Raw genomic sequence first — 25752 nt, forward strand, 5'->3', positions numbered from 1 at the left:
ATTCAAAGGTACATTGCAGCATCAATAAATCACTTTTAGTGCTCGGAAATTGCATTAATAAATTAACCGATGGCCTGCAACACACAACATACCGCTACTCGAACCTAGAGGAAGTCTTGAGAAGACAATTGCCAGACCTTAATGCTAACTAATATGTCGATGAACTCTCTAACTTATAACTATAACTACAATATGTTAAAATATGCCGCCGGTGCAAAGAAAAATTCGCATAACTTTACGACAAAATAGTTTGAAATCAACTGTGTCGGAAGACTTGTATATTATCAAAGTTAATGAACTTAGGAAGGAAAATGATCGTTTCAAACGATCGAACTTAAAATTTTCAAACGCTGTAAATAAATATTATCCGCATTGGCGGTTGTTCGATTTGAAAGTTTTTACACAAACTTTGATTGTTTTACACGTTAAGTTTTCGAACAATTTGCTCACGTTTGCCCTTCTCTTACATGCTGGTTGGGAAGAAATCTCAAGACAAAAGAAACGTATGTTAAACGCATGAAATACCGCGAATATCGTTCTATTGCGTCGATCATTCGTGTAAAGGCGTGGCCAACTAACCACGGAAGGTCTGTAAAAATATTTATTTACTCTTTTTGTTAATAACTTACGTTGGATGAAGCAGGCATCGATTTGCGGTTAGGCTCAAATAAGAATAGGTTGATATGATCGAAAGCAAATCGGAAAATTAACTAAACTCAGGACATCTCTCTTTCCGCGCACTGAAAAGCATTTCGAACGTAAAGTGAAAATGTAAATCAAAAAACTCCATCATTTTAGATGGTGTGCAAATAAAACAATCATGACCTACCTCTGTTATAAAATGGCGTTATTAAACGTAATTGCATATAGTCGTAAATAAATTGTCTATTTTTACGCAATATATTATTGGAAAAAATATTTATATGCATATGCATTTAATATAAATGTCACAGAAAAATTTTTCTGTCTTTTCGTTTTCAATAAAAAAAAAGAAATAAAAATAAAAATAATGGAAAAATGTATTTATATGCGTACATAGTTAGCGTATGTGTGTGTGTATATGTATGTATATGTAAACAAATGAAACCTTTTATATTTATTACCAATCAAGGCAACTATCCAATTTAAGACCAAGCAGTAATACGGGCAATTATGTCGGAAAATAATATACAAACGTCAATCAAATCTACGCATATATATAAATATATATATATATGTATATATATGTACACCTATGTAGTATTCGCAGATATGAAACGAAACAAGAGTATCAAGAAAAAAAACCACTGATACGAATAGTAGGTTGAAATTATGTTGTCATGATGACGAGCCTGATGATTATATTGACAAAGCATGCATTCGTTCGAACTGCGCTTTTCAGATTGCTTGGCTACTGAACGTATAAAGTTCAAAAATAATTGCAAGCCAATGAATTGTTAACACAATTGTTTCAATAATTGCTAAAGCAAAAAATTGAAACTGAAACGAAATCGAGGTGAAAGCAGCATTCCAGAAGTCAAGCAACGAAAAGCAATCAGAATTGCGTGGCGTGGCTAATAACGTGAGGGGGGGTGCAGTAATTGTATAAATAAACACGTGTACGCTATGGTCACCACTTGGAAACAAGATTTCTACTATGCACAAAGCATCATCACCACTGTGCACAAGTGATTGTGTGCGGGAAGTAATGAAAAGTCAGAGAAGAAGATTACAAGAACAAAAATTATGCTTAATTGGAATTAAAAACAGCGAATGTAGGCGTCAAAGTTTGATGAAAGTTGCACACCATACGTGTATGGCAAACTAATTGCTAAAAGCCTATAACATACTGTTCACAAAGCCAATAGCGAAATAGCCAACTTAAGTACATGTGCGTGTGTGCACGTGAGGGTATGTTTCTACAGGTATCTTTTTACAAGTATCTCACATATTATGCGGTTTACAGTGCATACGTTTAACGGGAACAAAAACTATACGTAAAGAGACGTTCATCGCCCATAGTTACTCTACAAGCTATTATGTTTACCTATTGAACCCGTTATGTATGTAGGCTGAAAAAAAGGAATTACGTTCGCCTTGGATTAAGAGTTGATTACTCACCCACCAACTCAATAATACAAAACGAATCACTTTTTGAATCATTTTCCGAGTCGACCTAAGTTTGTCCGCCTGTTCCCCCCTTTTGCTCGTCTGATGTCTGTTCATGTAAAATAATGTTCAATCTACAAAACGAAAATTTTTTAAAAATTTTGATGAAATTTGCTTTTAAAAATGGTTCGAATCAGTTAACTTTTTCTACCCCTTCTCATGTACCGCTTGGGGCCATGGTTCGGTATAAACTTTTTGTTTGTTTCAATTTTAAAATTATTTTCTATTCATTTAATTTGTATTTGTGGTATCGTAGTTAAGTCCGTGATGATGAAAGCCTCCATTCTAACCATTCTTCTCACTTCGTCTTTATCAGCGTGGAAACGGTTTCTAATCACACGTGTCATGTTGAAATTATTATGGCAGCCTTTCTGGTCGATACGGAAGTGCGGAACGACAGCCGAATCAATAATAAATAGGTTTTATGTTGTCTATGATGTTTATGTTTGGCAGTTATACACGATATAAAATATCCCATGAGCCTCTACTCTTTCGTGGACGCGCAAAAAGTTTACTAAGTCGCGCCTAAAACTATAAAACTTGTATGCAAATGCTTGTAAACGCAACAACTTAACAACGACGATGAATTGTTGTCATTAACGCATGATTGACATGAAACGGCGCGAATACTTTGGCAAAGTTCCAAACGATGTCTACCAAGTTATAAGAGTCATTCTACATATCGCTAAAATTCAAGGTTTTTTCTTTTTTTCTAAATCTACGTTATTTCGATATACGTATACATATATATATATGTAGACATATAGGCATCTGTGCATAGGTATAGCTAAGTGTAACACAACATCAAGCTCAAGTAACACCCATCATTCGATGCCTGGCACAGCAAACGTATTTTGTGCGCTTCGTTTTGGTTTTTTAAACAACACAACAATAACAATAAGCGGCAAATCATTCCGCTGCTATTCGGTAAATATGTCGGAAAAATTATCAAATCACGTCCTCTGAAAAAGCGTTGTTTTTAAATGCGATTCTGTGATAGATGGAGCGAAGCATTTCAAGCCCTCATCAATAACGATAAGCATTTGCATATTACCCATACACGTATACATGTATACACGTATTTTGTGGTCGTGAGCTGAGTTTCGGGATTTGTGCGCCCGTACAATATATTTCAAATGTATGCCAATTAACAGATGCAAAGCGGAAATTTTACCCAGTTTTTTTACATTTCTTTATTTGCTGTTTTTCAATATAGTCCGGTTCACATACACACACGCATGCACGTACGCCAACGCTTGTTTCAATCTAAAATCTTCTTCGTAAATGTGTATGACATCCTTTCATTTGCGAATGCGTGGGTGTATGGCTTTTTCCTGTTTTTGTTTTTATTATTATCTATCCTTCTGCTTCTCCCTACATTGTGTTGACGTTTCCTTTCGTTCTCCATCCGATTGTGTTCTGCTTTAGAATCCTTTCTATTTGTTTCCAATTTGGGTGAAATTCCACTTTTTTAATGTTTAGCTGTGTTTCCATTTTTATTATCACTATCGGTCGCTGTCGGTGTATCCTTCATTTCGTCTCTCATTGAATGTTGTGTTCAATTGACAAGTGGTTTATGAAAACCGCAATGGATTGACAATTCGTGTGCGGTTTTTCCTTTCGTTTTGTGTCTGCGCGTTTATCAAGTCTGGCTATATACGCGATATGCCTTCACATCTGCCACATAACATAGTTGGTAATAGTTGCTTATTTTGCCGTCGATAAATACAAGAAGAAAAAAAACACAAACTCTCATTCACATTTTGTTGACTTAACTGGGTGACAGATGAAACGTTGTTCTACTTTGGTGAATAAAAATTTGAAGGAGACTTTCATACAAAAAGAGAACAAAACATAGGAATATTACATAGCACTTGAATGTTAGACATTTTTTGGAATTGCATGAATTATAATTAATCAATTCTCTGCTATTAAAATTGAGCCAATTCTGAATGCTATCACCACAAGTACTTGCAAGGTTACTTATTCTTTTGTGAAACTATGAGCAGCACTATCGAAGAATGTATTATCAGAAGATATTCAAACAGAAAAAATAGTTCATCAAACCCCTTAAAATATGATTCGGGATTTTCAATGCTCATTCTCTAACATTCTTAAGCGCTTATTTGTTAGTTTCCCAGAATCGCCCATTGATTTACAAAGGTTTAAGCTCACAGTTTGAGCTCATAGAAGTTTTACAATGAAACGAGTCTTTTAATCGAAAAATTCTAAAATTGAAGAAAAATAATCTGCAAAAGTGGAACAGTTTGCTTCATTTACTGACATAAAGATACAACTTACAACGAAAATGCACCGCATCGACCACGAAGCGCTGATGGTAGATCGTCCAAAAAGCGTAAGGCAAGTTTTTGCAATTTTCCGAACTAAATCGATTTAGAGAGAGGGGGGGAGGTTTCTGACTTGATGTTACTACTACAGGGAAGAAAATGTTCTTTTGCAAATCAAACGCAGTTAAACCAAGAAAGAACATTTTAGTCGGATCGGGTCGGGCCGATCATTACATACTCTGCACCATTTTAGCGAGTGCGGTTATTCGGTAATAACACATCAAAAAGTATCCATTATTTTCATGCAAAGCCTTAATTTTGATGAACGCGCCTGTATTGGAAGGTTCTCTCCATATAAGAGTTTGCGGCTCGCGAAGGCGCTTAGACATGTTGGGGTCCGAAAAAAATAGACCTATGTGATCCAAATTCCATGTCGTTGATTTTTTGGCTGAAGCGCTATTGTAAATTAATCTTCATCATAAAATATTAAGTAAAATATTAAATTTTTCCGAAGTGTTTACTACTCTTTGTGAAGTGGGACTAAGAAATAGACACATATAGTTGAAAGTAGGTTCACTTAATTTTTTTAATTTAATTGCTATCATGAACAAGTTTTAACAAAAATTTACAACAAGGCTAATTTCAAATACCGAAAAACCTAACCAAAGCACGTTTGTGTACTAAATTTCATCAAAATATCCCAAAAATTCCATTCTACAGCTTGAGCACAGAAATACGTGAATACGATATCAGACAGACTTAAATCGATTTAGAAAATGCTTCTGAATCGAACGGTGTTATAAAAGATGGATCTTTCTTAAGCCTTCCTGGGTAGGTTACATACGTCCGCACTAACTTAATATACCCTGTACCACAGGTTGTGTAAGGTATAAGAATCATAAGAATTAAAACCAAAATAAGCAAAAGCACTTCACCGGCCCTCACAGCCGAAGGTTTTTTAAACTGATAAAAACACACATATACCTGCCATCGGACTGTGGCAAGCAACTGCTGTGTCAAACGTAAACGATGGTGGATATCGAACGAGTTTAATAACTCTTCATATTATGTAGGGTGCAGCTTAAAAAAGCTTAAGATCATTTTAAGACCTTAAGCATTTCACCTTCTAGCTCTCTAATGAAAATGGATTTTCGCACTTCATTTACAACATGCAACGTTTCTACTTTAATAGGAATACTACAAAAAGCATTAAACAAGAACATAAGAAAGCAATTCGGAGCTTGTCCTGTTCACTGTACATTTTTTCACCGACCCCGCATTATTTAGTAAATTTAAATTGATTTGCTTAAATTAACAATCTAAGCGACAAAACAATTTAATCAAATTTCACAATTAAATCATTTTTTCTATTTCAAAGAGATAGAAAATAACTCAAATAGAATTAACCCCGAATTCCGAATAAACTTTCATCTATAGCGTAACGAAGTGCTAACTCAAGGCTAACAATATGCAATATGCAAGATGTTTTAAATTAATTTTAAAATAAAGTGCAACCGGAATGTAGACAATTGGCAACAGTATGCTTTTAAGCGTTAATTTTTGGTTTGCAAATTTCAAATGCCCATAAAATCATAAATAAAATAACTTTAGACACTTTCTTTCTCGTCTAGAAAGTAACTCCTATATAGTTACACCACCGGATTGACTCGCAACACTTCCACTCTTAAGTATTCAAATTATATGCATTATATTATTACATATGTAATATTGCTATGTGAAAAGATTGAAGAGAACAAATTAATTTTTGAATTTCTTAAACAACCTACCTTTCTGTCAGCTCCACAAAGGAAACGATAAGAGCAGAATATTCCTATTACTAGGTTTGCAAATGAGTTCATTCTACTGCAATTGGTCGCTTCATAAAACGCACCTGATGCGGTTGTTTTTCTAGAAATTTCAGCTATAGATAACTTAGATACTAATATTTGAACGATGTAAGTTTCAGTTGTTTGCAAACTGTTGTTCAGCATGTCTTTCAGTGGTTAAGGAGATGGATGCCATCCACGGCACAATGTTTTTCTATGTTTTTAGCTGAAACACGCAGTGAGCTACGAAATGTTTAGAAAATGACTTTCGGGATTTCGAGCACAAAACTTTTTTTAAATTTGCTTACGTGCGTCCGTCTCTTACCTACTGTAATGTATTTTAAGATGGTAATCTGACAAAGACGAGAGTGGTGGCAACGCTAAAATAATTGACTTTTGCTTTCACTCTCTCTTGTTAGTTATTTACTTCTACTACTTACACATCCCCAAAAACAACAAAAGAAATAACTTTCATACTTAGATTAAGACGTTTTAGCTAACCCCTGCAATAATGCTTCGCAGGTAAGACGTTCACATTGGGCAAGCTTCTACCGCGTGGGTATCCATATGCTACAACGTTAATTTGCCAAAGTTCATAAATAATGATTAGAAATAATGGTAAAAAAAGAGCTTCCTAAAAAGTATATTTTCAGATAAATCTTATCGAAAAAATAGAAGGAACTCGTTTGCATGCCTACTACAAGCTTGTAGAGACAACAAGAAATTGAAACTATGTATTTATCATTTATACACATCAGCGAAGAATAGTGAATACGAAATAGGTCCTTCTGGTACTGTAAAATCTAAAAATGTATCCTCAGTCTAGGTTTCTGGGACGACGCAATACTACAGATTTTTATGCACATCCACTATCTGTTATTGGAATTCTTTCAATTAAAAAATACACTACGAAGCGGAAAGCCGGTGTTTACAATGTATGACTACTTAATTGCCATAGTTCGAGTTTGAAAACGGATCAGGAACTATGCGTCTAATCGACAAAATTTGGATATATTAAGCTGTAGGAGGTAATTAGTTAAGCAAAGGAACAATTTTAAACAAAAGCAACTAAACGTTCTATTCGAGAAAGATCGCGATTCGCTGCTATTTTTAGAAAATCTCTTTCAACATCCTATAAATCTTAAGTGAAAACAGAGCAGAAATATTTCCTAAAATCGAAAGGTTCTTGTAAGAAAATTTGCGATGGATTCACGCGCGCAAAGTTCAGAAGCGATTTTACGATTCCCTTTATTCAAGTTTTTACTTATTATGTATGTATGTAGTTGATATCAAACTTTTCCCCATCACTGTATTTATTTTCATTCTACAACAAAAGGGATAATTTTTTGTAGCTTAAGCAGACGGCGTAAGTTGGACGATTAACGATACCATTTTGTTCTTAACGTCACCAAAGACACGCGATACAGATCCTAAAGACAGCATATATTCTTAATCAGCTTGGGACTACAAGCTTAATCATTGTCGTTTGGCTCTTCTCTATTTTCTTCTATCTCCCATTCTCTTCATTAAAGTCGATAATTTTAAGAGTAAATTGTTAATTTTTTTTCTTTTTTTTCAGCTACGTATATTCTTGTTTATGCAATAAACATAAATAAATTGCTTTAATTGCGTAAGTGATTTGTTATCATAATCTTTAGTGGACGCTTAAGTTAACAAGCATAATAATTATGTTGAGACAATTTGTCACAAAATGTCTTGAAAATTGTGACCCGTAGGTTGAACACAAAATATCAGACAGACAGACAGACAGACAATTTAATAATACAGGTCTATCTGAAGTCCTTCCCACAAAACTTCCCACAAACTTGTTCCATAAGTGACGTGAGGTAAAGAAAGTAGTCGGACATTTACGCATTCCGAAAAAACTTTGAAAACTGAAAGACAAAGAGCATGTGGCCGTGCGAATAAATTCCTAACTTAATTCACACAGCTGATGAAAATCAAAATGTTTTACTTGCTTTTTAAGGGAATTTAAAAAAAAATTAAACGATCCTTTGCTATGCGCTAAGGGTTTTTCTCTTTCAACTTTTTAAAAAGATATTAAAAATGATTCACCCAAATAGTCGGTTAAATATTTGCCGTTTAATTGTAATTGATGTAGTCATAGGAAACTGATTCAATCAATAGTTTACTGAATATCTTAAATAACCATTGAAAAAACCGATAAATACTGCGTTCGATGCTTGCGAATGAAAAACGCTTTAGAGAGATACTTTTTCATACGTCGATACGCGACGCGTGAATGGGCTTGAGCTTTCTTTCTACTGTGGGAATTCAAGCAGTTCATTGGGGCTCGCGTAATATTCTGATGATGGAAGAGAGATTTTTCATATTTTCCTTAATTATGTTTATTAAAAATACTTAAATATTTTTGAAAACTACATTTAAAATCGCAATCAATTTAATTGAATAAATAAAATTCTATTTCCTTATAATCTCTTGAAGAGCTAAATAAAACTGTAGTGTTCAGTCAACCGCTTCAATCAAATTCAAGAAGCATAGGCAACTTTCTGAGCTAATTGCTTTCGAAGCTGTTGCGCAGTTCCATTCAAACTTCTTGGACTAGTTTGGAATTGAAAGCATCCAATTTTGAACTTTTTTGTTCTATTCTTAAATCTAAAAAATTTTGAAGTAATGTTTGTTTTTCTTCAAATAAAGGAGCCTCAAGAATGGAGTGAGTAAAGTAAAGTAGTCTGATACAGACGTAAGCTTAAAAAGACTAAACCAGAAAAATAAGAGATTTTTAAATCTTTTGATCATTTTTAATTGCTGGAAAAAATAGTTTTAATTGTTTATTAAAAAGAAAATTTTTTGTTCATTTTTATTATGATTATTTAAAAAAGCAAAAAAAACAGCTTTAGAGAAAATATTTCAAAAACTGCGACCTGTAGTTTGAACACAAACTTACATGGACCGATGGACAGAGAGAGGCTTCCGAATCATTTTCTGAGTGAGTCTATCTTAAGCCTTTCTGCGAGTTACATACGTCCGCACAAACTTAATACAGCCCACACAGCGCGAGTGGTGTAGTGTATAAAAACTAAATCAGAAATATAAAAGATATTTAAATCTTTTCATTCTTTTTTAATTGTTGGAAAAATTATTAGAAATGAAAATTTCTATTCAATTCCATTAAAATTATTTAAAAAAGAAAAAATTTTCCTTAGAAATAATTGCCGGTATTACATTGCTAGCAGGTTTGCATCACCTACTTTACCCTTCTACGAAATGAAATTGAAATGTATATGTGTTTGCGCTTAAATACTATAGATACATATCCTGAAAATTATCAGCTTCAATAAATATAAATTCAAAATTTGTCTTACGTTGAATGAAATCCACCCACATGTCTGTCCTTTATATGTTCGAGTCACAAAAACATCCACATATACAAGATATCTCTCTTTTAATATTTAAAAAAAATAAATAAATAAATAAATAAAAGAAACGTAAGCAAAAGAATGGAAATCTTATCAATATTGTAACACACCTGAGTAGTTACTTATACTGTTGTGCTTTTAAACTGACTTCACTCTCGGCAAAACATACATATATCTCACCTCTGCTTGACAAACCACTCCTTCGGTTTGGCATTTCATGTCTGCTGCCATACATACTTTTTAACAACCAAAAAAAAAAAAAAATTGCATATCTAAAACGAATTTCAGTTACCTAACATTTCAAAGAGTTTTTTCTGATCGCGCTCCTGGCCATATTAGTGGGCTGAACGAAACCATTCCAAAATATATTTGTGATTAAAGAAATCTTCGAACCGAACCTTATATCAACATCTCTTGTGTAGTTTTCAAACATATTGAAATTGAAAGGCTTCTCCTAATTGCGCGAAGCTATTGCAGATAGAAACATAATCTGTAGAATCAAGCCACGGAAACACATGTTTAAATGAAACCCATTTTCATGGCAACTTTGGTCACTTTGATTAAAATAATTCATGAAAAGAATATATTTTGTAGGGCGCGTGACAATAGTGCCTACAAATGAAATGATGGTATTATTAAACCCTCCGGTTTGGATATAAAAATACTCGAAAAAGTACTAGGATTCGTGTTACCCTCTGGATACTTGCATTTTGCCATCAGCATTCCTATCAAGTTCTTATGCGTTCTATATACGACGTGGAGGTGTGTTCAGGAATATGTGCAGTTAATGTTAGACGTGTATTGTTGGTATTCTTTTGCAAACACTTTTCGGGTTGCTGTGAATACCGATAATCCTTTAAAATTGCAGAAAAATTCAATTCATGAAAGCCATTGCTTTTCTAGCAACAACAATAAAAAGACCACAATGACAAGCATTAGAGAATGTTTTTTTTTTTTTTCTCTTTATCTCTCTGTTTTGTGGTAAAGTGAATACGCATACATACTCACACGTAAATTGTTGCACACATATATCTTTAATACATAATTAAATGCGTATGTAACAAGAGCAGGTGCAGAGGCGAAAAAAGGAAAATTCCGAATTCACGAAAGATGACAATGAGAACTTTCATCAATGTGTTATAAAAGAAAATCATTACTGAGCTGGATATTGGTACAAATTTCAGCTAATATGTAAGATAAGATTTCGAAGCGAAGAATGAATGCTACACTAAACATAGTCAAGTCCCGGAATTTGATGCAAACTTTTCAAAAAATCCTACTTAAGCCATTGCAAAATGGATAATTGTAGCGTATGCAATTGAATCCTTAATCCTTAAACAAATTGTATATTAATATACGCAAAAGTATGGGACGCATCACCTAAGGGTTAAGGGCTTGGCTTGGATAAACATCCAAGGGGAGGGGAGAGTGAGAATAACTTTTAGTTTTTTGTATCAAACAATAATCGATTGTCCCTATTCTACGAATGACGTCATGGGTTCCGCCCATGACATGTACATGTTCTTGATAGTTAGTCTTTACGGTTGCGTTCATAAGGGAATTATTTGTTGCTTGCATCAAACAAACTGTGCAAACTCATGCATACGTAAATGTAATCGATAAAGCATAGCCACTTTGTCACTTACAGAGAAACTGGCAAAGAATTATCACCCAAGTCTTTAAATATTGCAAACGAAGTTACTTGTATTTACGAGCATACAAGAATCGAGTCCTTTATAACTTCACTTTACCATTCCATATGTCAAGTCCGGAATGTAAGCAACAATATATTAAAACCAAATTGTGATCCTCTGTCGTGGACAAGCACAAAAATGAAAATGACAACAACAATGACAACAACGACAACAACAACAACAACAACAACATCGACAACACAACAACAACCACAACAAGCACGATAATTGTTTATCAATTTTGAAATTGCTATAACTTTGTGCTAAGACACACAAAGTATAAGGAAGGTTACCAAAAAAAAAGAAAAAAAAAGGTAAGCATGTAATCCCAATTAGAACAGGAATAAAGCTCTTGCTTGATATTCTTATGCAAACAAAAGTATTAGACAAAAATCCGAAATTCCTCATTAACATAAGGAATAAGAAGCACACAGTTAAGCGAACATGAAAATTCAGTTATGTGTGTATGAGAAGGATCGAAATTAAATTCTGTAAATCGATTTACCGTTTTTTTTTTTTTTAATTTATTTAAAATAATCAACCGTTTCGGGCCCATATTGCCCCGTTTAATAGCATTTTTGTTCCCTAATCCCTAAAATTCATTTGATCTTCGAACTTACATTGACTCATTTTTTCTGATTGCATTTTCATGACAGATTTTTCTTTCTTAAAAATATTTCTAAATTTACCGTTAATTACGATGTCAAAATTAATCCTCGGCGTTTTTCTAACAAAACTCGCCATGATGAGCTTGCCAGGTTCACAATCAGAAAAGAAGTCGAAAATTTGGAACAGGGATGCGTTGAAAAACTGTACATTACATCTCAGAATGATAAGCACAGTGTCGTATCGGATAAGTTCTTCACGGGCCATGAACTGAAATGAAATTTACGCAATGACTGCCTAAGGTGCCTAATGTGTAAACTGCTTCTCCTGGCCGCAAAAATGAAGGTACCGCCTCCAAGTTTGGCAGAAACATTGGAAATTTATGCACGTAGGCGGGGAGGCGGAAGGTTACTTTTACTTTGAAATTTTGCGAGATGACTTTATTATATCCATCAACGAAGGGTGAGGGGTATATTCATTGTGCCAAAATGTTTGCTAAGCCCAGAGGAAGCTTCAGAGAACCTACAACATGTATATATATATATACTTGACCGTCGTCTAATTCTGAATCGATTTGAGCATGTCTATCTCACGTGCTAACGTTTCTAAAAAAAATCCTCATCCTTCGCTAAAGATCTTTATCTCTTCTTTGCTATTCTGATAAAATATTATTTTCACAGCTTTGATAAGCAATCTAATAATGGATAACGGCAAACGCAACGCAACACACAGAAATTACGAACTTTCGTATTTTACTGCTAGGATGGCGCGAAATGTCCCATTTGGATTCAAAGAATATTTAAATTTCACGGCGCGTATGTGTGTGTCTAGCGCTATGCACGGTTTTTATTACTAAAGAATATCTGTCGGCACCTCCCAATGAACGTGTAAGAAGATTAGAGCAGCACAATATTGAAGAAGGAAGACTTGTGTGTGAATGAATTCAAGAAATCTTTCACTGATTAGAAACTCATGTATATCGCGCACAATCGTATACATGGGTATGTACACGACACGGGCTGTAAGCGGGCTGTCTGACGCTTATGCCTACCAATTATAAATACACCACTGGGTATAATAAAATTTTCGAAAGTTTTGAAAAATGAGGGAACAAATGCAAAGAAAAATATTACCCTCACATTTACATAAATTGTAAACACGTTAAGGATATCCAGGAACAAGTTCATCTTGTGGGCTTAAATAAAACTTTTACTTTATTTGCAAGACACCATTTGCTTAAAATATAAAGTAGAGAGTTGTTTACGATAAAAGCCGAGGAAGAAAAGCAGATATGTTCGCGCTTAAACAAGTGAATAAAAAAGAAAAAAAAAAAAAGAAAGAAATTTAAATAAAAATCTCGTACTACGTTTTGCGTATAAATGCCGGCGAACACGCATAGATAACAAGTGTTAATATAACGTTACGTCTATCTCATCAACGTAAAATTGTAAGCATACTAATGCCATCAAGCTGTTGGTAACTCAATGAAAGATGGTTCAGACTTTCCGGAAAAGATATATATGCAAACGTATACAGTTCTAATAACCGGAGTGGAATCAAAGTGCAGTGATTGCAAAAGAATTTCTTCATATTTTTATGGTGGTATGGAGGATGGTCAAGGGAGAACTCATAATGTGTAAAAATATGGTAAAAGTCCATAATCCACAAAATTTAAAAATCTATATTCGAAAGTTGAAAAAGAATCATGAGCAAAAAAGTGGAAGTAACGAGCATGTTTTTTTAGCGGTGAGTGTTCAAAATTCGTCTTCTTATCTTCTTATTTTTCTTGTTTTCATTTTTTTATTTTTATTTTTTTCTATTTTGATGCTGCAAACGAAGCACCCCAACATATTAATATAATATAGAAATAAAAAGAATAAACGATACGATGATGAGGGGTGTTGGGAAAGATGTAAATTTACACACCATTAAGTAGTTTACAAACACTTAAACACCGACAAGTAACAAACCTATAAGCCATGTAGTCATTTAACCAACGAACGAACCAACCAAGCGACCAACCATTCAACGAATCATTGAGTGCTTAGAGAGCAACAGTCTGCTATTAAATAACCGACAACCAACAACCAACAACCGACAAACGAACAAACAAACAGACAAACAAACAATAACAATATTCATAATAGTATGGCGCGCAGAGGAGGCTTACATGAAGAGCTTAGACTTTCCTAGTACTTAGACAACGTTGAAAAATTAAGCGTATGCAGATTACTTTCCATAATGTTATTCGCCTGCACAATGCATTTCTAATTTCTATTGAGAAGTTATAAGAACAGAATAGAAAAGTCAAACAATTTTATCAATTCCTTATTGCTAGTCTTTCCTTTTGTTCTTTGCTTTCTTTTTTTTCTTTTCTTTTCTTTTTTTTTTTTTTTTTGTTTTTGCGAAAAGTTTCAACTTAAGCAATTTCAAATAAACGTTTCTCATAAATAAAGTGTGCATCTGTTCGAGAAGTTTTCTTCTCAACAGAAAAAATTATTGAATTGTATTTACCCTCTTAACTATTTCCATAACCGAAGTGTTTTTGCAAAAAGTTGAAAAACTTGAAATCAGCTTTCTCTTCTTCTTCAAGTGCACGATTTTACCACAAATTAAATTTATCAACTTGTAGTAATAAAAGGCAAAGGCGTTATAAGTCCCTTAAACCCACCTTTTCAGAAGGGCAGGCCATTGCTTCTCCCTTGACAAGCTTTTGTTATTACTTAGTTTTAGTTAAAAATTCAACGAAGACCGTCTGTCTGCCTGTCAGCTGAAGATGCTCTCTTTGTATCTGACTCAAAGTCTTGCCAGCGAATATATTGCGAACGCAAAGCGTATGCCAGAAAAAGAAGCCATCTCTGCCACCTCTCATCTTCCGATTTGATTCTCGAATGTAGTATAAACAGTAGTAAACAGTTATAGCGCATACCAGTGACCATCGAAAAATGCCTAATTTATCCTAAGCACTAGAAAGTATAAATCTTCTAAGGCAATCTTATTCCCCTTCTGCCTCACAAACTCCATTGTTTTAGTTTGTCTTTAGTTTTTTGTAATATATTGCACAGCTGAGTGCAATTCGTAGGATTAATTAGTTAAGAATAAATGGGTGAAAGAAAGGGTCTCCAAATAGGCACATGAACTGCATCCATTATATGAGCCCAACACGACATGTTTCGCTTTTTCGAAGAAATGCGATGCGGATGAAAGAGAAGATCAGAAGAAGAAAATCATCTTTCGTAATTTTTACTATTTTGATCGCCTTGAACGTGAATCACCAATTTCAATTACTTTCCGGCAATTCTGCGGTACGCTAGTTGACACTAATCTGTTTCATTTTCCTGCAAATGAGAGAAATATTACTAAGCAAGAATTCAACAAATGTAACAATCCTTTTCTCAATAATGTACCTAACTACATTTTATCTTATATCTTATCGATTCAGTTAGGTTCCCAAGGCCTTGCATAAATCACTCATGAATAAAATTCATTTTTTTTTAATATAACTTATGATCTACTCGGCCATAAAGAAGTGGGAAAAGCAAAAGAGATAACGATTTATCTCTGAACTTTTTGACCCCTCTGAGCGGGAATGAATCATCATAACGCTTGACCGATAAAGTTAAAATTGAGCAAAATTTGAATTGCTAAGGGACTTGTTAAAGCCTATGTAAACTGTTTGACAAATTTATTTTGAAATCATTAGCATTGTCTTCACAATATTTCTGGTTGCGGGCAATACGATTTATATATAAAGCTAAAGAGTTTCTCAACCGATAGGTTCATATATTTAATCTAGAATTCGTTAAGGATGTGACAACAAAGTCGTATTTAAGTAGCGACGACTATAACCAACTGCTCTTAAGAGAGCTTCGCAACCGCTCTACCAGAGGCGCGTTAAGTAATTACGATCAAAATCTTGTAGGATTTGGAAGCTTATTTCGTCCATGTTAGAAAACGCCAGATATTTTTGTGGACACCTCGTGAGTCTATATGAAAGTATCTTTCGAATAAGCCAAAAAATTTCAAAGTTATTTTTCCGGAACTATTTTTAAGAAAAAGAGGACCTTGGAAAAATAGGAAGGCCTCTCGCTTCCTCCTTCCCTTCTTTCCTTCCTTACTTCGTTCTTTCTTCCTTTCTTCCTTCTTTCCTTCTTTCCTTCTTTCTGTTAAGGCGTCTCCTCCTTCCCATCCTTCCTTTCTTACTTCCTTCCTTCCTTCTTTCTGTAAAGGCGTCTGTTAAAGGAATTGGGGTGCATGTCTTTGCTAAATAAATTCAAATTTATCTTCAAGCCCTTAAGTTTATTTTGCCAAAAAAAAGAAAAACGATTTTAACAAAATTTTTTAAACTCTGCTAACTCTCATTGGCGCTTTTTTCAGTTTGAAAATAGTTTGTCGAAAGAACTTATCACTAATATCTTTATTTTCTTGCTTTCACGTTTAATCAATCTTGCTTCGGTAAATCTGAGTTAGTTAAGAGACAACACTTAGTCAATATAAAATTTAATCAAATGTATTCGCTACAGTCACAGACAAACAAGTAAAAGTCAACTACTACAAGTAAATCCGACTTATAAGCGAACTTGATTACCTTACATCTTAAAACTAAACCGCAATGACCTTTGTAAAGGGACAAACTTTCGCATATTATGAGAGAAATAGTTTGCATATATTTTAAGAATTTTAGAAATGAAATTCGTCTAAATTTATGCTTATCATAACAAAGTATAAGTAGTTCATCATTCATTTTGAATTCTAACGAACCACAAACTCTGTAACCAAGTTAATGTCACTCTTAAATGGAAGGCAGCCAGTTAAACTGTCACGCGTTTAAACTTACAAGTGTTCGCATAAACTTCGAGCCGCACAATATCATTTTCCTATGCATCAAGTATTGATGTGGAATGGAAAAGTCGGAGACTAAGAGTCAATTTAACAAAGCTTTAGCTGGTGTCATGAAAAGAAGGAAAACGACATGTGCAAACAAACGATATTTCTTCCAATCTATTCTCTTCTTCATATTATTATTCTTTTTTCTTTCTGTTATCGTTTTTTCTTTTTTTCTTTTTTTTTGGTGATGGTGTTGTTGTTCTTGCAAATAACAGAAAGAGGCTCTAAGATGTTAACGCGGCTGCTTTACATTCACGTATGCATTTGCTTACATTTATAGGTACATATTTACGTGCAAAATGTAACTGGAGCGAGCAGTGCTTGAAGAAAAAAACCGAAAAAAATAAATTGAAGCATATCTGGTGACGTTTGACTTTCCCGTTCATATACTTGATTTACCGAATTACAGGCAGTGCATGAATCGTTATAGAAGTGTGTTTTACAACAAGTGATTGGTTATAAGGCAGAAGTTCTCAACTATGAAAATAAAAATTTAGATTAATTTTTGAAAAACACGTTTTTCGCATTAGTTTGCTTGCAAACGGATCCAATGCAGAGCGAGAACGTGATGACTGAAATTGATAAAAGTTTGGGAAATCCTTAATGGCACACACACATTATACACTAAAGTTTATCAAGATAAAAGCACTTTGTGTTTAATAGCCCTTAAGTGGATATGTGGATGACGGTAAGTAAAGTGACCTTGTTTGCTAATAGTTGTTTTTAACATCACGCACGTAAGATATATTGATATTGGAAATCCGTTTGTTACACTCGGAATCTGTTCAGCATCATCTATTTGTTCAAGTGAATTCATTTTTCAAAATTGCATTGGTAATGCCAAATTTATAAAACAAAAATTTAGAAGAAAGGAATAAAATTCTCACTAAGATGGAAAAGCTAAAGCAAGTTAAATGAAATTGCGTCTTACGTTACCAACAACGGGACGACGTTTGTATCGCATTATCATTTGATTTTCAAAAATTTAGGAGAGAAAAAAAACGAATATAATTTGTCTACAAAATATGTTAAAGTGAAAGGTGTTCGAAATTCGTCTAATGGTTTGTTTAGTCGCACGTACGTCCACCACGTGTACAGGTACGTGGTCGAGAGCGGGTGGCGCGTTTCAGTTTAACTGTGCGTATAAGATATATGTGTGATAATGTTTGTCTGTCAGCGAAGTGAGTACATATTGTCTATTTAACTAAACAATAGACATCGTGACAGCCGGAAGCTAAAAGCCACTCATATGAACGCGACTGGAAATATTCACTTAACCAAAAGTGTGATTTTGTCAAGGCATTAATTTAATCGATTAACACGTGCTTGTTTACACGCGATTCAAGCCTACAAAATGATGATATAACCTTATCTTTCTTTAGCTATTGATCTGTACGTGGGTGTAACGCGATGGCATCGTAACCAAGTAGACCATTATTGTCTAATGGCCGTCGCTATTCGTTAAATCGAGCAACTAGTAAAACATTAGTGCACACGCATACATGCATATTAAAATGTCATCTCTATATATATATATATATATATACATACATTTTCTAAATATACATTTTCTAACATTTATGCGTTTGCTGTTATTTGCCTCGTCACTATCAGGTTCATCATCCCACATATATATATACATATATATGTATCTACGTACGTTTATAACGAAACGGAAGGAAAGAGAGAAGAACATATCCCTTAGAGAATAATAATGAGACAAATTACAAATGAACATACGTGCATTAACCGATTTACGGCAAACTAACTATGCTTTGCATATGCTATGCGGCTACCCAAACAGATTGTGTCTGTTTATGTGTGGCTTTGTATTATTCGTATATGCTAATGGTATTGTTAAGTGTCAAAAACCAAAACTTAATATGAGACCACTCGAAATCCCCTAACGACACAGTGGCCAAATCAAGTATTGTACATGTTTTGTGATATGTGCCTGCAAACTGTACAACACCACGAATCACACATTAACTTTTGCCGAACTAATGGCATTAGATTGCCAAAAGGCTATTACAAAATTGTCGTAGATGATCTTAAAACCTTCTTCGTTATCAACTTCTCGCATAAACCTAAGCTTATGCCTTCGGTCACTTCTAGCACCTGTCAGTGGTTAAACCTACATTTTTACAAGCACACACACACAAACTCACGCAAACACGCATAAGTGCCTATCTCAGCTTCAAATTACCATATTATTGTCATAGTAACAGGTTTCCTTATGAACACTTGCATGTAATTTCAATTACACTCTCTCTCCAGCATGTTATGTTACATATGTTGGTTTTGCTATGGGTGTCTTGCCGATTGGTTCTTGGCCAAATATTAAAGTATTTATATTTAGTTACTTTGGCATATCCCTTAACATAATAAACTGATTTTAATTGCATAAATTTGTGCATGATCTGATCATAATTCAAGTTTTCTACTTGAAAATGATGTTCTATTAATTTACATAAATCTTAGACGTATTAAGTGCTTCGAAAACTTTATTTGCTTACTACATGAAATTAATTCACCTAAATTCACCCAAAACAAAATACCCAACAAACTTAAAATTTAATAAAGCTTAGTTTCGATTTAAGAAGATATTTTAAAATTTTATTCAAAATACAAAAAGTAATTACGTTAACGTCAACTATGTACATATGTTAAAAGAAGAAGTAAGAGAATTATATTCGATCCTGAAAAATGCTAAAAATAGGAAAAGGAACTAAATTTTCATACCTGAGTGAACGTAGCTGACTTTTTCTATTTTCAGAATAAAAACTGTAATTTTATATGGTGCATATGTTGTAGTTTGTGACTTACGGAAAACAACAGTGTTCTTGTAGGATCTTCCTTTGGCCAGTTTGGGTTATTTTCAAGTTCATTTTTATGAACGGGAGGATGTTTACCGCAGACACTACACAATTGGGCAGACAGGCAGATAGACACTCGAACAAACGGATGTGTTTAGATGCAGTCAAAATTTGAAACTACCCAAGAGTTTATGTAGTTTAGGGAGTTTGCGAAGCGTGCTTTTACGCCTTACAAAGATATTGAAAAAAAATTTAACTTTAATACGCTATGGTGTCAGATAGACGAGACCAATTTTTCCCATTTTTATACATCTAATAGATGCCGTAGTTTATGAATAATGGCTAAAAAACCAATTAGTTATTCCTTTTGAAAAACACAAGTGTTCTCAGTTTACGTGATACTGTAGGCGTATCTGTCCACCGATTTGGACCATTTTCCATACCAACCTGTGCGCAAGAATTTCCAATATTTTCGCCAAATTGGAATGTTTACAACAGACATTACATAAATGGGCAGACGGACAAACTTAAATCGATTCAGAATTTGATATTGATCAAGAATATATATATACATTTTATATGGTGCCTCATCCATGGTAAAAATATGTGATCATCATCAATGCATGGTGTTAAGTGGTCAAAGGAGAAAAAACATTTCAATGTGCACTTGCTCTGCAAATGGAGGACAAAAAAAGGGAAGAAAAATGTTTCCAAGTCTATTTCTTGTCAAAGCATTGTGGTTAGTCCAATTAAAACGAAAGTAAGCTAAATGTGTATCAGAGATGTCATAAACACCCTGAAAGATATCTTTAAAGACGCAACCAGATTCCTGTAATTGTTTAAATGTTCGTTTATCCATCCGTCTAATAGTCCATCTAGTGACTACGTTCCCGTAACTGTATCAAGAGAATTAAACCTGACATGAAATCTTTCTTATATATATTTTCAAGTTCAACCCTACTCTTCTGCCAGCAAGATCGATCTTTACCTAATTTTCATTTTAAAATATTCACATACCAATCGTTACTAACATGCAGAAATGAATTCAAAACTTCTTGCACACTGACATATACATGCAAACACAATAGATCTTGGATCCTATATGAGCTTTGTGCAATATCTTCGGTCATCAAATTCTCACATACGCTTAAATCGAAACTATAACATCTCATTTTGTCCTCACAATGTAGTAGAATGCCACCCATTTCAATCAGAAGTTCTCTTCCTTCTCAGACTAAAATCCAAATGAATTTTCGAGTGCCGCCAGTTTCCATCACGTTTAAGCAGACAAGTTTAAAACGTTGCTGTCAAACTCAATGCTTTTCGATCAACTTTCACATCTCGTAGAATCTGTCAGGATTGTCCCATCAGCCTAAATCAATTTTTTTTTTTTTTATCTTTTTAAACTGTAATGCACGCTGTTACGACGTTAAACTTGTTTTTCCCTTGAACTCTCTTAGCAATTCTAATCAAATAGGAGAAGGATAACTTCACGTTACTTAGCGTAAAAAAAAGTGGTCTCCTTTTCTTTTTAGCCTTCTATCCACCGTTCACCATGTTCATGCTACCACTGTGTATGCAAATGTATAAAAATTTCGTGTTTGCTGTTGACGCCATATTTACTTTCCGCTATCATTTTATTTAGAGAACAAAGAGAAGACAAAAAAAGGAAAAGAAGTTCACACAAATATAACGAAGTAGGAAGAAAGAAAAAAAAAAAGGATAGCGATGTCACAACGGCAGAGCTTTGTTGATCGGAATGCATGCAAGCAGTGTTATAAGAAAAAAAGGCCTAGTTAACTGATAAAATTTAAAGGTGATGACTAAAGATTACATTATTATAATTTAAAGTTGAATTTAAGCTGCCGCGAAGCTAAATAAGTGAATAAAATAGAAAAAATTTAATTTCATTATTTAAATTTCTCATGTTAACCATACTATAATCAATGCAACCTGAACTTGACAGAAGTATTCTTGGATTCAAATATAGATTTAGTATCGCTTTATATTTGTGTAAGACGTAAAATTTATCAGATTTTTTTATTCAGCCCACATTAATAACATCGAATGTTTATAAAATTCACTAACCTAACCTATAAATGTATTTTTATGTATGTATATGTTAATAAACGAAAGAATTTTCCGCTTGTGTTAAAATATGTTTTCTCAAAATGCTTGAATTTCTTTGTCGTCTTATGTATTCGGTAGTTATTGTTATTTCTGTGAACATTTTTATTGTTGTGGAATTTTTGACATATTTTTATTTTATTTATGTTAAACGTAATGACAACAGCAGGCAAGAGTAGGAAAAGAAAATATTATACTAAATAGATTCTTTTATAATGCATATTTTATTTACTTTCAGGAAGAGAGCAGAAGAGGCAGTGAAGCAATTGGATTCTTAGTGATAATATCGATATTCAATTTATTTATTCAGATTATTTGCTATTCATTTACAGCAATAATGTCTTTCATTGATTCTAGCAGTTTAATATTAAAAATATTTACATTATTGAAAAACGTATAAAGACGTATTTGTTTAAAATCATTCTCTCTATCTATATAATGTATACATTACTCACATCGTAACGCCGAACCATAGCCGCAAGTCGATCCACATATTACATGGTGAACAGTATAGTTCTCTCACGAAAGTCTTGCTACTCATAATATGTTAATTACAATGCATGCTCATACATGCTAATGCTAATACACTTATCACGCTCCCTCCCAAATATCTTGACTACGTTCGCTTTTAAAGTAACTTAATAGGATCTCCTACTGCGGATATACTACCTATTCTTCTGTTAGTCTTTTTCTTTCTTTTTAACACAAGGAACCGCGTATTCATTTGTTAAAGAGACACCGCTTAAACGATTCGATTTTAATTCGCAATTTATTAACTTATTAACAATGCATTGGTCCTATAGTTTTTTTTAAAGATTATGCAAAAATTTCTATTTAGTTATACATGTAACGAGAGAACCATTTTTAAGAGTGGTAAAGGATTTCTAAAAGAATTTTATTCGGAAAGTATATAACCCACAGAAATAAACGACCGACCCGAACAAAATAAAAACGGAACTAAACAAAATTTTTGCAAAGTAAATGCCTATTATCTTACGTGTCATTTGGCTTGCTGTTGAATATAAAGCGTTTTGCTCCAAATATTTCATTCATTGAAATTATTTTAAAAACAATCAAATTGTTCCTTCCTGTGTTTTAACTTTCAGATAGGCTTTATCCTTTAGTTGCTGTCATTCCATTTTATTGAATTTAATGGCCGAGGGAAAACGTGCGGATAAAAGAGGAATTTCTTGAAGTTTATATAAGCTGCATACGTGCATATATCCATATATTAAATCTATACCCGATACTCGACTTTCAACTCAATGGTCGTGGGTTCAAATCTTAAGTGCGGTAGTTTTTAATAAAGCCGGAAGCCTTAGATGGTAGCGCTTTGAGACTTTAGTCTTAGAATTTATTCTCTGGCTAAACTTATAATAATAATAATAATAATAATAATACCCAATATATACTACTAGTCAAAAAATTATTAAAGATTCAAAACTGTCTAAAAATTTAGTAGAAACTGCCTTAACAAACTCTGACCCAAACGCTAGTCGGTTATGGTGTACGCGATAACACTATAAGATAAGACTTTTGTCTATTTATTAAGCATTTTAAAGAAATTTTCACAAAAAAGCTCGTACGTATTCGTGAGCCTATTAGTTGCTATATTCTCAATATGTTTCATTTATCTCTTTTTTATCCTCTCTTTATAAATAGATATGCATGCACACACCGTTAATGTACTGATTACGCACTCACAACGATATACTGTTGAAAACCGAAACCGTTCTAGAGTTCGTTCTTTTCTTTGCGCAAATAACCGCGCTTTTATGTATAAAAAGGCTCTGCTTAAACGATTGGATTTTCATCGACAACTTAATAAGTTTTTAATCCGCAATTTAAGAATAAGTTTTTAATAACGCATTGATCGATTTTTTATAATTCACCGAAAACTTATTATTTGTTTAAATTTTTAATGAAAAAATTTTGCACCAAAATTCATAGCAAATTAACCTTTAACCACAAATTAAATAATTCGCAAAAATATACGACCGACCCAGACGAAGTTAACACGTTGACTAAAAGCAATTATTGCAAATTTAATCATCTCATCTACGAATTGTTTTGATGTGGAATGTAGACATTTTACTCTTGAAATGTTATGGGGTCAAGTTACAAGTTTATTCTCTATGTATTTTTTAGTTATTCCTACCATAGTGAAATGGTTCCTTTTTGTATTTTAACGTTCAGATGCGCTTGAGCCTTTAGTTTATTTCGTCATATTCCATCAAATTTAATAGCCGAGCAAAAACGTACGGATAAAAGAAAAACTAAATGTGTAGCCAACATATTCTGCCCAAAAAAATAAAATAAGATATGAGGCTGTCTAAAAGTTTAGTAGAAAATAGTTTAACATATCCTGACCCAAGCCCTACGTACAACAATCCAAGAAATATTTTGATTAAGTGACTATTGTTCGTGTGTTAAGCATTTTAAAGACGACAAATATCGTTGAAAGAAGTCTATTAATAAAAAAATATTTTCTCCATTCCTTATTACATTGTAACTCTTTAAGGTGTTCTTACATTTCAATTAACATTTTTCGTGAACCTATTAATTGTTACATTCTCAATATGTTTCATTCATTTCTCCTTTAATCTCTCTTGATAAATACATGTGCGCTGTAACACTGATTACGCGATATACTGTTGAGAACCCAAATTGGTATAGTGTTCGTGTGTTTTTTTTTTTTTTTTGCTTTTATATATAAAAGGCTCTGCTTAAACGGTTAGATTTTAATAGACAAGTTAAGTATTTAATAATGCATTGGTCGATATTTTATTTAAGAAAATTTAATGAAAAGATTTTCAACCAAAAATCGTGATAAATCAAGTTTTAATTACAAGTTAAATAATTCGCAAAAATCAGCGAGCGAGTCGAACGAAGTAAACGGGTTGACTAAAAGTAATTTTTGCAAATTAGGTGTCATCTCATTTACGATTTGCTTTGTTGTGGAATGTGAAGAAATTTCTCTTAAATTTTGTATCAGATCACTTCATTTTGCTTTGGATAGAAAATTTTGAAATTGCTTTTCGATGCTTGTTCACGCTTTGAGGTTGTAGGATGAATAATTATCTTTTCAGGTTTTATCTACTTTTCCTTTTTTTTCATGTTTTTTTTTTTTGCGGTTTATTACATTTGAATTAATTAAATAAAATTTTTCAAAAGTACATTTTAATACTTCCAATACTTAAATAAATGGCAGTGTGGAGCGAAGAAATAGAATAAACTAGTGAAGAAGAATTAGATTCTTACATGCAGCCCGACAAGAGTTTGAAGTCCAGAAAGAAAGTACCATTAAAAGTGCAGCCATTAGTGTGACGGTTGGTTGCTGATTTGTAGTAATAAGTAGTTGTGTAAACCGCTTCACATGCTTTCTTCTTTCATTTCTAGAATAAAAGTAAATGGGTTCGATTTTTTTTTGCGGAAATTCGCTTTTCGAAAGTATTTAAACACATACATATACGTACATACGCAGACTAATAATAATTCGAAATTTTTATAACCGTTTAAATCATCCTATTCGTTGGCCCGCGCTTAACATGCTTGGCACTAAGCAATGCTTTCCCAATTTTTTGATCACAAGAGTTGCTAGTAATTAAATTCACTTAAGCTTACATAATTCTGTGTTCAAATTAAGAGGACAAAATATGCATTCGTAAGGAATATAACAAAAAAAATGTTCCCCCTTTTTACTCGTTAGGACTTCATCTGCATTACTATTATCTCGATCTCTTACAAAATTATTGAACATAAACCCAGAATAGAACAGCAAATCTAACTTGCATAAGGAAAACAAGACAAAGAAAATGGTCATAGATGTCTTTATTCTTGTACGTACATGTGTTCATCTATGAATGGTACTTCACCATTTTCTTTCTCTCCCACAAGGAAAAAACAACAAATTACTTTACAAAGAACATAATCGCTTAAATCATTTCCATGCGCTGCAT

General features: G+C 33.3%; 1 protein-coding gene across 4 annotated transcripts in view; it reads right to left on the reverse strand.

Annotated features, from left to right (window-relative positions):
- The window catches only part of LOC119638723 (neural cell adhesion molecule 2), a 279884-nt gene that overhangs the window by 243100 nt on the left and 11032 nt on the right, over positions 1–25752 (reverse strand). Inside the window, exons 1-2 of one of the 4 annotated variants that reach the window (XM_038035677.1) lie at positions 23472–23657; positions 22249–22590 (exon numbers count right to left, since the gene is read on the reverse strand). The exons of 2 other annotated variants lie outside the window; for them this stretch is intronic. The gene's annotated coding sequence lies outside the window, so the exon portion shown is untranslated. Of the gene's footprint in view, positions 1–22248; positions 22591–22790; positions 23130–23471; positions 23658–25752 lie in introns of those variants that run through there. One more of the 4 variants, XM_038035678.1, reaches the window with a different exon arrangement.

The sequence above is a fragment of the Glossina fuscipes genome, unplaced genomic scaffold (assembly GCF_014805625.2).
Source record: "Glossina fuscipes isolate IAEA_lab_2018 unplaced genomic scaffold, Yale_Gfus_2 109, whole genome shotgun sequence".
In the NCBI taxonomy this organism is placed as follows: Eukaryota; Metazoa; Arthropoda; class Insecta; order Diptera; family Glossinidae; genus Glossina; species Glossina fuscipes.